Here is a 15,897-nt window from a genome sequence, read left to right as displayed (position 1 = left end):
TGATTGGATTGTCTTTAAATCGATTGTCTCATTTGACGCAGGGAACAACAGGAAAGTCTTTTGAGAGTGGTTCTCATTGATTTTGAGGCAGTGTAACCTCTGACTTTGTCAAGTTTCTTACCTCTGGAGTAAAACAGACATCTATTTTGAATGTTGAATCACTGCGAGCCCACTGAATGGTATTATTAAATATTTCAAGAAGGATTATAAATATATCTAAGATTTACGCTGCATAATCTTGAATTTTCTAATTTAGCAGAGCCATAAATACACAGTTCATGTTCCTGTTTTTCTCACTGTCCATCTGTCGACTGGACTTTCCAGTTTGTAACTTGACCAAAGTCACTTCAATAACACAAACACGCACACACATACTCACACACAGACTCCCCAGTTACATCTTATGCCTCCTGCAATACACTGATAAGGCCGTCTCTGTCTCACTCTCCATGTCTCTCCGATTTTCTTTGTCTCTCTTGCTTTTCTCTGTCTTTTTCCATTCTGTGCTGTTTTGGTCCATCTGGTTCTACTATTCTTTGTCTTGTCTTTCCATATTTATATGCCTTGCTCCCCACTATTTTTACCTTCTATTTCAAATCATGCTGGTTATTTGCCAGTTCACTTGGTATCCTGGTCGTTCTTTGCTCACAAGAAAACACATTATAACTTATAACTATTACAGTCATACATAAAGTACTGTGCAAAACTCTTGCAGGTTCTCTCCGGGTACTCTGGCTTCCTACCACTGTCCAAAAACATGAAATTCGTGGGGTTTGGTTAATTGGTGATTGTAAATTGTGTGAATGAGAGTGTAAATGGTTGTCTGTCTCTATGTCTTAGCTCTGCGACCTGTCCAGAGTGTGCCCTGCCTCTCACCTTATGGTAGCTGGGATTGGCTATAGCCCCCCTGTGACTCTGATAAGGATAAGCGGAAGTGAATGAATGGATTGGCTGACCATCTTTATTTGTCAACATATCCTGAACTCTTTTGAATGACATTCAAAGTTCTTCTTTAAATGTTGGCTGCCTTTTATTCTGTTCCCTGTCAAGATGACCTCAAACTAAATCAATAATGCTTGATCTGGGCTCTGGGGAGGCCAATCCATGAATTCATTCCACTGTGTGCTTTTCTATCAGGTAGGCTTTGAGGTCATCGTCATATTGAAAAATGAAGTTTCCAGATTGAAGTTTGAATCAAATTCTGACAGCACTTTTCTGCATTCATAATTCAATCGATTTTGGCAACATCTTAACACCACTGGCTGAAAAATCACCACAGAGCCCCAGTCCAGGTCTTGTGAAATTTGAGATACCTAAGCCTTTTCTTCCCGTTTTTTTTCCATTGTACTGAGACAATTGCTGATGAGGCTTTGGTAAACAGAAGATGAATATACAAAAATAACAAAGTGCCAAAAGATACACTTTAAAATTGTTTGCGTGGAAACAACATCAGCTCAATCTTTGAGTTAAGTTCATTTTTATGCTTAAATGATTCATTCATCGGTATTAAATGACTTAAAGAAAAAAGAATCATTCCTCTAAAAAAACAAAATGAGTTGTAATTCAAAACCTTTGCAAAATACTGTATTTGATGTTTTCCCTGAACTCAGTACAGTGGATGTCTAGAATCCATGCTTTGAAATTGATTTTGACTTGTGGCAGCTTTAAGCTCCATAACAACATATTTTGGAAATTATCTAAGTTGTGTTTCTAGTTGAATTCTTTGCTTTATTAGAACAAAGCATTTTAATGTATTGTTACACCGAAACTGGAGAATAACAGCAATGTAGCTGATGGTCATACAGTATCCAGAGAATTTAAAAAAGAGAAGAAGAGTCTTCTGAAGATGTAAAGAAAACACTTTTCCTGTACTTTAGAGAAACCACGATAAATGCATCAAAATCAAGTTCACATATCAAAGTGTGGATGAATATTTACACTGTGCATTGGTTTTTTTGGCAGAGGTACCATTATTTCCAGACTTTAGTAGTGTCAGCGATGTCAAAATCAGCTTGAAGGAAGGGTTGAGTTATCGTTTGAAGTAAATTTAGTTTAGTAATATACTGATGTACCATATTTTTAAAGGTTTGTGTAGGGGGTTGGTAAGGTGAGGGTGCAATGGGAAACAGGGAGGGCATGTATACATGTTAGTATAGTCCAAACTGTAAGACCATCAACTTTAAAGTGAGATGTTTCCCAGTCCCATAGGCAACCCTTGTCGCAGTAAATGCGACTATAAGAACATATATTCAGCTAGATTTCAGACAACTTTGTTTAAAGAAGACAAATTTGAAAAATTTCATGCATTTCTTTCTCAGCATTCGAGTACAAAAAGCATCATTTACTGAATAACTTGCCTCAAAAATGACTCAATTTATGTTGACTGTGATAATTTCGTCTGTGGGTAGAAAATTGCTGGATCAAATCAAGCCTGCAGCGGGACAATCAGCAGCTTGTCAGTGTGATCACTACCACAATTCAAATGATGCATCTTCCTTACTATGTGAAGATTGTAACTGTTCTAGTTAATCTTGACTGTGTCTCAGCCAAATGTGTACCTCTCCAAACTCCTGAAGAACACTCTACTGATGGCTGAATTTTTGTGCTTTGTTTCTGTTATACTTGAATGACAGAGTTGGTAAGTCTAATCAGTCGGTTTAAATTACTGCATTGGTGTAAAGCCACCTGCTGTAGAACAGAAAAAAAATTATGTTTACATAGTGTGTGTCTTAGAATTCTTGGACAGCACAGCACTCTTTGAAATCCTATTCAATTTTGTAATATGAGATAAAAACTCATTAGATTGAGAGCAAAACAGCTTATACAAGCAACTGCTAATGGCGCTCTGAAAATGTAATGCTACCCTTAAACTGTAGATATACTTACATCAGTTGTGAAACAAAGAAGCAAAGAAAAATCTCAGATAGATGGAGTTTCAAGGATGAAGATAGTGTACACATTCTAGTAGAGTATCATTTATTCCACTTGGCTTTTTTTAGCATAAGGATACAGGGTTGCATTGATACACAGATTGGTATCACATCAGGATCTTATAGTAAATATAACGAGACATGTAACAACATGTGGGGAAAAGGAGTGGATCTAATTTTCTACTTACTATTTGCAAATGCCATCCACTATAATTTAATTGTTAAAAATGAGAAATAGATTTTCTTTTTTGTGGTATTTTGTGGTATTTTCAGACTATTGACATAAATCTTTGTGAAACAAACAAAAAAAAATCCTGCAAGCAAAGAACACACCAAAAGTTACCTATCTAAATGGCTGTGAAACAAATTGAAATTGTCATTGACTAAATTTGAAAATTCATCACACAAATGGCAGAGAAAAAAACTAGAACATTTAAAGTACATCATCTCATCCATGTCTGCCTTCACTTCACCCACCCTGCAGCGCTCCTCAGCTCTGCTCCTCAGGCCTGAAGCCGATCTGATTTGGGTGCTCTGGTCTGGATTTCATTCTTTATTTGCTCAGATGAATTCTCCACACTATGGACTCTGCTCAGTTCAACCACGATTACCCATTGGGTTGGTTTGCTCTGCACAGCCAGCAACCTACCCAGTTCTCCATACATCACACATGCCCAGCATCCCATTCATGAACTGTTCAATGCTGCAGTAATTGTTCTTCTTTTAACAGTGCCTTAAATAATATATCAGTCACATTTAGCTACCTCTGTTTCGTGTTATAATTCATATCAAAATACTCAGATACTGTAAACAATAAACGTGGCTTGGCAGCCAGGCATGGTGTGAATGCTGAACAAGATTTCTGTGGGACTGATTTGTGATTATAGATATGAGTGCTTGTTTTTTCTTTTTATCCCACACATCCCAAAATTCATTATATGATGAATCAATCCATTTTAAGATGAGTCATGAAATATTAGATGATGGGGTTTTGTTTTAACAGAGTGATGTGATTTTTTTAAATGCCTCCCTTTGCAAATAATTATGTAAGGTGAAAAATAACTGCCGATGGGTTGAGCAGTAATGATAAACTGCTATCGCACTCTTGTTTCCCATAGACCACATTGATTACACCGATCATTGTTATGTGAACATCCCAGGTTACATATGTTTGTCTCCATATTATCGCCTGCCTCTGTTCATTCTCGAGAGCCCATTTGGTTTTAACACATGAAGTTTATTCTACTGTCAGTTCTCATTGGCTATTTGTGCTCTTTTAAACGGTAGCGCCAGCCAATAGAGTTTACTCAAGGTTACCATGTCATAGCAGGTGTTTCCTGAAGAGACGGAGTAAATTAAAATGGGCCAGATGACTCAGCGATCCTCAGCAACCTGACGCACACCTACGCTCACATGCTCATGTGTCTTCACACCCACACAAACGATGCACAAAAACAAGACACAGACGCATAAATATTTTCAGCGTGTTACTCTACAAACTTTCAGACATCCTCCCCCTCTTGCTCCTTCTCTTTGTCTCTCTCTCCCACACAAACACACTCGAGTGCACGCACACGCATACATATACACACGCACACATACACATTTCTTCCTTTTTCCGCACACAATATGGCTCATGGCACACAGAACAATGAATAGTGCAATGAGTGGCATGTACAGCTTAACTTGGGCTTTGGTGTGTGCGCGTGTCTTTGTGTCTGAGCGTATTTGATGTCAGCAGGGTTGATTCACACTCACTTACCCCCCGACAACTGGAATCATACCACCCGCTTCTTGACGAGCTCACATCAATACACACACACACACATACACACACACGCACGCACACACACAAAGCTAATTAGGAGTCTCCATTATTGTTGGATTATGCTGTTCAGCTCCAGAGCTACAGGCTTTTCTTTATGGGTGCAAAGGAGCTAAGGACTCTTAAGTACATTTAGCAGACTGCTAGTTTGACTTAAATAATGGATTTGTGCACAAAACTATCTAATAAAGTAGTGTAGCATTACACACGTTGGGTTCTTACCTTAAAATTTATGTTTTGGATGACAAGCTGCGATGTTAGTAGTCTAAGTAAAAGGCAAATGGCTCCATCTGTAGAAAGAGAAATTTGACAGTAATTATGATAGTAGCACATCGATGGCACTCAAGCCTCCCTTGGGGATGAAAACCACAAACCCTGTGGTTGAATCAACCTTCCTCCTAAACCACTACACAACGCCCGAATGTCTCTATCCCCAGATGTGTCCTCTAGCTCTTTCCAAGGCAACCTAAAGCATCCCCAAGCCAAATTAGACACAGTATTTGGAATAAGCCCTCCACTGTGTTTTAAGTCCACCTGAGGGAAATTCAGGAAGGAGGTTATTACCATATCTGGTCCACGTCGTTTGACTACTTTGAATGTTAAAGAGCACTAATTTGTCCTAGTTCTCTACCCATGTTCTGAAGTAAGCAGTCACCTGCGAAAAGAACATTTTTTTCAGCTATGTCCAAACGTAGCAATTTTAAAACATTTTAAAAACCAATTTATTTACAGTCTCTGCAATTGGCGCTTGTTTGCTTAATTTTATTTTTTTGTCTAATTTTTTCTTTATGCCCCTACGTAGTGTGACCATAATCTAACAGACGAAAGACAACATGAACATATTGAGTTTATATTGAGTGTCCATGTGCTTATATCAAATTGGCACACACTATATGGAAACTGGTGTTACGTGTCACTGCTCAAGGGCACTTTGGTAATACTGGGAACTGAACCTTCTCATTATGTTGGCTCTTCTATCCAATCTGCCACACTCAACTGACGCTCCCATGGCTCTCCTTCCCCTCTTTAAACCGCCCTGCTCCACTTTGCTTCTCTCATAAAAATCACGAAGTAAAATTTTTTTGCGTTTTATGATGACAGCGTATGAGTGTCTATTTATGTGTGCACACGTGACAGTACATATTAGTGCAGATGTGTTTGCCTCTGCTTGTGGCTTCCTGGCTGTGTATTTGCATGGGTTTGTTTGTGTCTGTTTTATTAAAGAGAGAACCCCGATGATCCAAACATCCGCCATGAGCCTGTACTTGACAACAGTGGGGAGAAAAAAAAAGCACACTTACACCAGTAATAATACTTTTTTAAAATCAGGTTCAGGGAGGGCAGCCATCTGCCTCAATCTGTTGGCAGGTGAGGGCAAAGTGAAGAGTAAAGGATGAGCATAGATGATTGCAAACAAAATAACACACAACTCTGGGTAAAATCATGGTAAAAAGAATTTACACCATTTATAATTCTAAGATTTTACCAATTAGGACATGATGAAAAAAATCATGGTTGTTAACATGTTGTAAAATTAGTTAATTTAACAAAAATTCAGCCAAAATCCAAATGCAATATGTGGAAAACTGAGTACATGTTTACTGTTTCCACAGGAATTAGGAAGGTAAGTAGCAGCCAGGTGCTGATAGTAAGTGTGAACACCTCTATGAAAGCAGAGGTTTTACCAGTTTACTGATCTGTAGCATTCAGGTGGGTGTTGACACAATGCCAAGAATGAAAGATACCAGCAATGATCTTAAAAGAAGCAATTGTTGCTGTCTTTCAATCTAATTCACAAGTGGGACATTCAAGACCGATCTTCCCAGGAATTGATGTCAAAGCAAATTCGATGCTCATAAAAAAAGCGCTGCATCTCAGACCCTACAGACCTCAGTTGTTAAATGTTAGAGTTCATGACAGCACAATTAGAAAGAGACTGAGCAAGTATGGCTTGTTTGGACATTTGCCAGGAGGAAGCCTCTTCTCTCTAAAAAGAACATGGCAGCATGGCTGAGGTTTGCAAAGTTGCATCTGAACAAACCACAAGAGTTCTGGAACAATGTCCTTTGGATAGACAATTCCAAAGTGGAGATGTTGGAATCACATTTGGTGAAAGCCAAATATGATTTGGGCTTATTTTGCAGCCACAAAACCTTAGCATGTTGCAGTCATTGAGTTCACCGTGTCCTCCTCTATATACCTAAGTATTCTAAAATCAAATATGAGGTCATTTGTCTGACAGCTAAAGCTTCGCTGAAACTGGGTCATGCAACAGAAAAATGATCTCAAGCACAACAGCAAATCTACAATAGAACTAAGCCAAACTTTTTGGCTTTATGTTCTGATATGGAAAACCTTAGAGCAGATGACATAGTTTGAACATTCTGTGTATCGTGACTGCATATTTAGTCCAAACTGCCTTCTAAAGGATGTCAGAGCTTTCTAAAATGGCACTGTGTGACTTTTCTTTCCAATATAAAGCTCTCCAAACTAGCCCATTATGCAAAACAATGTTTTTATGTATGAAGCAGCCATAAAAAGTAAACAGCACCTAGAAAGTCCTGACTTTATGTAAGTGCATGACTAACAGTGCGACAAACTGCAGACAGCTACTTCAGTTTGACAGTGGCTATGATGACGATCAAACTGTGCATGACAGCCATGCTCTACAATGTCTAGCATTATTATGAAGTTACTGGCAAAACCAGCATTAAGGGCAGGGGTAATATCAAGTTTGCTAAAAGTATTAACTTGCTGCAGGGGGCTGCTGTGTATGGTTTTATGTGGGTGTCTTTAACATAAATTCATTGTTGCCATTTCAATGAGTGAACTGATGAGTAGCTGATTATGCCAGATTCTAAATAGATTTAATGTTACGTATGTTCTAACTCCCTGCTCAGTACTAATATCAAATGTATGAAGTTTGGAATCCAAGTAACAACACATGTTTGCTTTATTTAGCGACAGCAGCAAACTCATATGGTGTTTTGCTTGTTTATAAAAGACACTGCTCAAAACCTCCATCTGTGATGCTGAGTGAGATGCGTTGGACGGTTTCTTGTATGATGTACTGATCGTTCATTTAGCCTAGGACTTTATAAGATATACATGAGTGACTGGCACAGATCAAAATGCCCACATTTGCTTTAAGCTTGTGAAGAAATCCAAATAAGCACAGAAAAACATGCAAAAGCTATTTGCTATACGTACATATGACATGTGGAGTGCAGGAGAATATTGAATTCCAAAGTCAACATTACAATTTAAAGCTCTGGAAAAGGAACAAATCATCACCCTGCAAGTATATGTATGCATTTGGGTGTGTGTGTGTGTGTGTGTGTGTGTGTGTGTGTGTGTGTGTGTGTGTGTGTCAGTGTTAAAGCCCCAGGTATTAGCTAGCCTAGTTTAAGGTGTCATGTGAACACACACAAACATTGAGATAGCATCATACCTGAGGGCCAAAGTTGTGCTGACCAGATGAGTTGTTTTCCTTTCATCTAATATGTGTGCATGCCTGAGTTTTAAGTTTTGGTTGTGTCTTGGGGTTTACAAGTATGATTTTTTTTTACTCTGTGTGCATGTTTGGTTTTTGGTTGATGGGTCCTATAGGGTCACAGCAATGACTCAGCACTTTAAGAACTTTCAGGAGGACTTTGCACCTTTGTAAAAGTGAGGAGGACAGGTGCCGCTAGGCTTTCTTAAGACGTGACAGGGAAGAGGTATTTCATTTCACAAACAGCACCTAATAAGTGAAAGTTCTCTTCTTCTATCTTATTTAACTTTAGCTGAACTTGTTTTTCAATAAGCCCTCCTTCACATTTCTGTCTCTTATAATCTGTTGGAAACAGTGAATAATATTTTTTCATTCTCAGAGGCAAGTTTGCTAATGAGTGGAGACTGAAGAGTTCTACTAATTTTCCATTTCATTGCAATCAAATTCTTTTTTGCCAGAACGGCAAGAATCAAATGTGCCTTTATTACCAAGTGCGTGTGATTCCTTAGTTTCAATGCACCTCCTTTTTTTTGCTGTGAATTTTTTATGAGTCATTAAATTGTAATATTTTCCTAGAAAATGGTGTAGTATTAAAATAATGCCATCTAACTTTATTGTTCTTTTGCTGTTCCGAGTTCACTTTAGCTAAGGGAAATGTTTAAAGCTGTTTGTAATGTAGAGCTGTACAGTGAAGTTTTTTTTTGAAATCTTTAAAATTATTTTTAGCACATTTTCTAGAAAAAAAAGGAAAATTTTGATCCATGTCTTTTGTATGTAAGTCCCTGTGTGTGCATAGTATTTGTGTGTATGCGCTAGTGTTTGTGTGTATTTCCCTTTCAGGGTTTTGAAAACTGCAGCTGTGATGAAAGTAGAAAAGAGATGGAAGATAGATATTCATCTAGCTCTGTCTCCCACAATCCCACTGTATGCTTCAGGCCCACTGCCAGCCTTCTTTCTGTCTGTGTCACTATGTTCCCCCTCTTTGTGTCTTCAAGGTAAAAAGCTGCTCCCTCATTATGCACGTTTGTGCATCTGAGCACTAGAGAAAGAAAGAGTGCAGAGTAAACTTCACCATGACAGATACAAGTGAGGGCTTTACGATGTAATTATGCTCAATAAATAAACCAAAGCAAAAGGAAGGAATAAGAGAAGCAAGCTGTGGGCACTCCTGGCTGAGAGAGACTGGAGAAGACTGGGAGAAAGACAAACAGCGAGCAGATCACAGTGCAGTGTACTCGAGACAGAGGAGGAAAATATGGAGGTACAAAAGGGAGACCACAGTACGGTACACTCATGAGAATGAGACAGTGGGGAAGAAAATGAGGAAGTTTTACACATTTAAACATTAATAATAATCTTCAGGGGGAAAAGCATCAAGGTGCTGTCAACATGTTTCAGAGAGTCAAGAGAAGATCTTGCAACATTGCTTCTGTTTTCATGACTTAGTCTCCAGCGACTCAGAGATTCCACACTGGAAATCAAGTTAAACAATACCTAGAGGCTAAACGATTGATAATAACGTCTCCGTGTATATTAAAAGCTAGAACCAGTATTCATAGAGGCTCTGTTGGAACATTGGCATTGGAAAGAATGGGAGAAAAGGGGATGAGCAAAGAGAAAACATGGTGATGGGATGCTCCCGGGATGTTACACTTGCATTCATTCATATGTATGCTTACATATGCTCACACATCAGGGCACTGACACAATGATTTTTAGGTGAACCAATTCAGGTCATCGGTAAATTATAAATCACTGGCTTTGAATTGCTCGTGTTAGCCAAAGATTTGAAGTTGTTTTCTGTTGTGTGATTCCAGTTTCTGTTAGACAACATGGAAATCTTTTATCCCATTATTCTGCATCTCACTTCTTTCCTTTTATACTGCTTTTGAGAATAGACTCTTAATTTTTGTGACACTCTGCTCTCTTACGCCTCCGACATTCTTGCGCAAAACTTTGATCCCACTCCTGTCAGCGTGACTGCACACAGAATATTTTCGGTTGTGCAAGGAGGTTTTTTTTTTTTAAAGCATCTTTAGTTGTTTGTGAGCTTCTTTTTTTTAAACTTTTGTTTCTCTAGCTCTCTGAATGCTTTCTCATTATCTTCACTTCATAACATTATGACCAACCGATATTTTGCTTTTCTTCTAAGCATCTATTTGGCTGCATAACATTTTTCAGTTGTTCCCAGCAGCCTTTTGCTAGAAATCTACCTTCTACCTTTGAAGAAGCTTTACTGCATTTGCCTCCTTTCCCTCCCCCTCTTCCCCATGCTGCAAAGTTCCCGTGCACCATCACTGCTCCTTAACTTGTTCTACCCCCTATTGTCATTACCTGTGTCTCTCTCTGCATGACCTCAATTCACAGGCAAGCTCACATCTATTGCCTCTCTGTGTCTCTATCTCCGTCTCTTGCCAGGTGTAGCTGTGCTGAGCTTCAGGCTAATGTGTGTGAGCGGCAGCGTCTATGTGTGTGTGTGTGTGCGCGTGTGTGCTTTATGAAGCATGTTTTTAGTATGTGTGTTTGTTCCTCTCTCCTCCTCTCTGGCCTCAATTTCCTGGCAGCCATTCCTTTTCTTTTTCCTCTCCCTCTTCTTTTTCTCTTTTATTTTCACCACATGCATGTTTCTCTCTCACCAGGTATATTTTGTTTTCAGCTTTAGGCTAATGTATGTGTGCAAGAGACAGCGATAAAGAGAGAGAGTGAGCGAGAGGGAGGGTGCCCTAGTTCTTGCAGTAAAACTGGAGGGGAAATAAAATAAACTGCAATCAAGGCAATAACAGTAAAATCCTTACATCGTAAAGAAATGTAACAAAAATAAAATAAAAACATACCTCGTCTGTGTGTGTGTGCTAAGAGGGTCTCTGTCTGTACTTATGATCTTAATTGTGAAGGAGATGTGGGCCACTCCTTCCCTGCTGTCCTTGCTCCTCTGAAATACTCACTGGCAACTAGCACCCTAGTGGTGCAAAAGAAAATGTAAAAAAAGAAAAAGCAAAAAACTGATTGCGTTAATCAAATGATCTCCTTCCTGGCTTTATTTGGCCTAGTATGGGAGGTTCTTGTGCTCAATTTCCCTCCATATCTTAAGAGATTCCCTCGGGCAGACACATCAAACACAGCAAAGACTTGTGAGAAGGGAATGTAATGGAGTCTACTGATGGAAAAGAAAATTAGTACTGAGGCTCCAAGTAAGTCTGTGGAATGGTGCCCCAATGGCTGCAATCATAATTCATTTATTCAGTGTGATATGTAAAAGGGAAATTCCTCATAGGTTATGTTAGACTTGCGGGACAGAAAAGAAAATCCACTTGTGATTGGACAGTTTCCAGTCATCAGATGTGTCATTTGGCTTTGACAATTGGATTATGAATCCGGGGATTTTGAAAGTTATTTTCATTCAAATTGCATACGTCCCTTCACATCACATTTTAACACAGCGTGTATCCCTACTAGAAGACACACACACAAAGTCACACAACCTCACACCAGGAAACAGACGTTTGAGCGTAATCAGGGAATGCTGCTCATGCTGGACAAACATTTTTCTTTACTTTACTTTTTGACTTTTACTTTTCTGTCGCTGTTTGGTTAGGTTTAAGCTCCAAAACTATCTAGTTTGGATTAAGTCAGTCAATTCACAATATTATACAGGTGTTACAACTCACAGCAAGCTGGCTTTTCTTGGTAACCACAGTTATGCATCTCTCAACAGTGACAATACTAGCAGAGCACATTTACCTGAAGTCTCATTTAATCTTTTCAGACACAGTGACCTGATGAAGTCTTTCCAACTACATCACACTTGGAAAAAAACTGTTTTAAATTGTTCATTCAGCATATGTCACAAGTTGGGAGTGAGAATGGGTGTCGTAGTGGCACAGTAGTTAGCAGTGTCGCTTTGCCTGGTTTAAATATCCTGACCTTTCTTTGTGAAGTTCGCATGTTTTTGCTACAGTGGTGTGATTTTCCTTTGGGAACTCTGGATGCATGTTATATTAATTGGTTATTCCAAATTGGTTATGAATAAGAGAAGTGTGTAAAATAAAGCACTGTGTGAATACATGGTTAAATATGGCTTGTAGTCTAAAGTGCTCTCAGTAAAGCTCTATATACATCCTGGTATATCACAGCACAGTGTTATGGCTTGCTTTTATGCTTTCACAGATAGCTATACTGAAAATGGCTAAATGTATATCTGACAGTTACTAAGGTAACCACCAAGCATCCATGCTGAAAAAAGGCACTAGCGATGCTAATAGACAAGATTTGTATTCATGGAGGGTGAAAAAGTAGAATTGGAAGAGAAAGAAGGAATATACCAAAGATTACGTGACTGAACATATAGCATAAAAATGGTTATCACTACACTGGCTTTAAAGCACAGATGTAAGAATTGCAGCTTTCTTGGCTGTGGCCTGCCAATACCAATTCTTTTCTGTAAATGTGCTAGCACAAACAAAACACAAATCAACATTTTTTAATACAAAATATCATAAATAGAATAAATAATTAAGCTTTAAAGCTCTCTTAATAAATGTTCTCTTAATGAAAGTCTCTAAACAACTGAAAATAAAGTGCTCTGCTGCTCAAAAGAGCTACAGATAATCAAACTAACATGAGCTGCATTTAAATTACCAACCAAAAAGCAGATACAACAGATTTATATAACAAATCAAATGTCAGTTACTTAATAATTTCCCAATGTGTTTATGAATTCACAATGTAAATTCATGACATGACAAGTGATCCACATTTATTCATCCATAATTTTCCTCCTAACTCCTTTGGTTCTTTTGTTTTGTACGGAGGCCACTAACTTGTGGCTGGCTCTGAACTATGCATAGCTTTAGCAGCTTTACCTTTGTTGACTCCTTTTAAAAGTTCAACTCATTAAATTGGGTGATGGGGGAAGTGTCTGATTAGTTACAAACATTTTCATGATGGTCCCCCAGTGTTTACTTTGATGTGCTTTGTGTCTTCATTCCCAGTGAAGAGCTTCCATGCTAAAGGCATGTTAGCATGTGGTTGTGAGTGTGCATGTGTTAGCATGTGATATTTATGCAAGGGTATTTATTTGTAAAAGAACAATCCGCCATCTGTCATTTTTATAAATTTTCATAATTAAGATAAGTATGTAAGATAAGATAAACAGTGTTGGTGACTATGGTTACCAAATAAAGTAATTCACTAAATATTTGTACTCAGGTATTTCATTGGATGGTGGAAAGCAGGGGCCACTGAGATTAATTGGTTTTCCCTTGGCAAGGGGTTAATGCACATTCGCCACTGGGCTGACAGGGGGGCATTGTAAATGATGTAACCCAGAGAAATATCAGCAATCCGGTAAAGCTGCTGTCTCTTCCTCCCCCTCTTTCCTATCTTATCATCTTCTTGTTTCTCCCTCCCCTCTGTGCCTCTCAAGGCTCTCAGTCCCTTTTCTCTCCTCCCCATCATTTCCCCCTTCTCTCAGTCCTCATCACATCTGTTTATCCTCAAATACACTCTCTTCTATCATTTTAAACGTATTCTGCTTAGTCGGTCCTTTTTGCATTCATCTTCTTTTGTTCTTTCATCTCTTACTTCATAAAGCTTTTCTATTCCTCACTACTTTCTCCCCTTTCCTTACACTTCGCTTTACTTCTCTCCCTGTCTCTCCTGGAAATGCAGGGGAGAGGTAGAGCAATTGAAGGCAATATGAGATTGAAAAGAGAATAGAAACCTGAAAAGGATGGATTGAAGGGGGGACGGGGCAGTGAAGAAGAGTGGGAGGGAAAAGCAAGGAGACGATCAAAGAAAAAGGAGACTCCAGAGAGAGTTCCTGAATTAAATAGAAGATTAAATTGAATTAATATTGAATTGAGAGATAGAAAGAAGGCGGGAGATTGAAGCAGAGGCAGGTGGATGCTAAGAAACTGGCCCACATAACAACTATCAGAGTAACTAGCTAATAGATATATGTTCCCAGCATTAGGGTCTACAATTCATTTTGTTTTGTGGGAAGATTAATTTACTTCTCTCAGTTTCATGCCATAATGACGCGAGAATAAAAATATGCAGCCTGATAAAAACTTTATACACAGAAAATAATGTGTAAGCCATTATAACCTCCTTTCACAGACACTATTTTCATTCCCAAACAGAAAATCTGCAGATGATGCAAGCCACAAAATTGCCTCAGCATAGTAAGAAAGAAATAGTAATTACCTACTTCGCTACATATAGAGGTGACAGAACTGGGTACTGTTAGCTTATTCACTGAATATGTGTGATTGGAGTCAGAGCTGCCATCCCTAATGGAATCGTATGCTTTGGTTTCTCTAATTAGATAAAAAGTTGATACTTTATGTTGTAAAGTCATTTAAAGATCTTCCTGCTGATGCAGTGAAAGCTCCTTCAATTAATTCAGAAAGAAACTTGTATATTTTTTGTATAATTTCATGAAAGCTTCTAATTTATTTTAAATTAGTGTTAAACATGCTTGCATGTTTGTAGTAATTGGAACGCCTTGTTTGGAGGATGGTAGTCTTAGGCTGAAAATATTTAACAAATTTAAAATCAATTTTAGGCACTGCATTGTGAGCGTAGTGACTGATTGCCAAAATGCTTTGGCAACTTTTAGGCATTTACTAGCCAAGTTGACACGTCTGCCAGATTTTGGTAGTCTCAATGCTGTGTTAAACTCAAATTTAACCCTGCAGTTTACATGCACAATTTAACCAGACGTTGAGGGAACTTGACATAAAATTTGAAGTTTTCCACTATATCCGTGATCTAGGCAATGAGCCTGAGCCTCCAGTGAAGTCTTCTAATATTCAAACAGCATCTTAAAGGGAACAGATCTCCATGACTTCAAAGGAGCTCCCCTCAGCCCTGCAAAGCATTTCAGCATCATTTAGCGTTCACCTTAGGATCGCTTTGGTATTTAAGTAGCAGGAAGCAGCTCTTTTTAAAAAAAAACCTCTTAAGCCCTTAGCCCTCATTTAGCAAAACAGGCAACAACCAAAAGCTAGCTTGTAGACATATGAGAGTGGAAGCTGAATGGTCAGGCATAGTTTCCAATACTTGCCAGGGTCCAAAACCACCATAAGAATAAAAACAAGACTACTACTCTAACTTTTGAATGTACAAAATATAGGAAATATGTTTTACTAAGAACTTCAACGCATCACTTGCAAGTTAATGAGGGTTTTAAGTCATAAGGACAATTTGATGTGAACAGGTTTTGTGGGTAGATCCAGGAGTGACTAGATTTGATTTTGTTTGAGATTTCATTTTTGAGCAACATAGCCAGTTAACTGGTTGCACAACACATCTGCCAGAGCCGCTAGCAATGAGTAATCAGGCCTTTCCAAGGACAATGAACCACATTAGTGGCAGTAGATTTGAGGTTAAAGAAAGAGCTTCATCATCTGGACGTTCAGTTTTATTGCCAAAGTGAAACTTGTTCATAATGGTTTCTATGTAAAAGGAAACTTTCCCAAGCTAAGTCCTCAACAGCCAACTGAAAAATACTATCTTTTGTATTTAGCATTTCCCAGGAGTGGGCATGTGTAACTTTCAGTGAAAACATTTCCGTACCCTTCAAAGCTTCTTGCAGGGCAATTCCCGCAATGTCTTAGTTGTCAATCTCAAAGTGATTTGGAATT

At 38.5% G+C, this 15,897-nt stretch overlaps 1 protein-coding gene across 3 annotated transcripts in view; it reads left to right on the top strand.

Annotated features, from left to right (window-relative positions):
- csmd3b (CUB and Sushi multiple domains 3b) overlaps window positions 1-15,897 on the top strand; it is a 404,527-nt gene that overhangs the window by 36,811 nt on the left and 351,819 nt on the right. The gene's annotated exons all lie outside the window — the stretch shown is intronic.

This window comes from Aulonocara stuartgranti (genome assembly GCF_965226115.1).
Source record: "Aulonocara stuartgranti genome assembly, chromosome: 22".
Taxonomy (NCBI): Eukaryota; Metazoa; Chordata; class Actinopteri; order Cichliformes; family Cichlidae; genus Aulonocara; species Aulonocara stuartgranti.
This window is presented reverse-complemented; position numbering and strand designations above follow the sequence as displayed.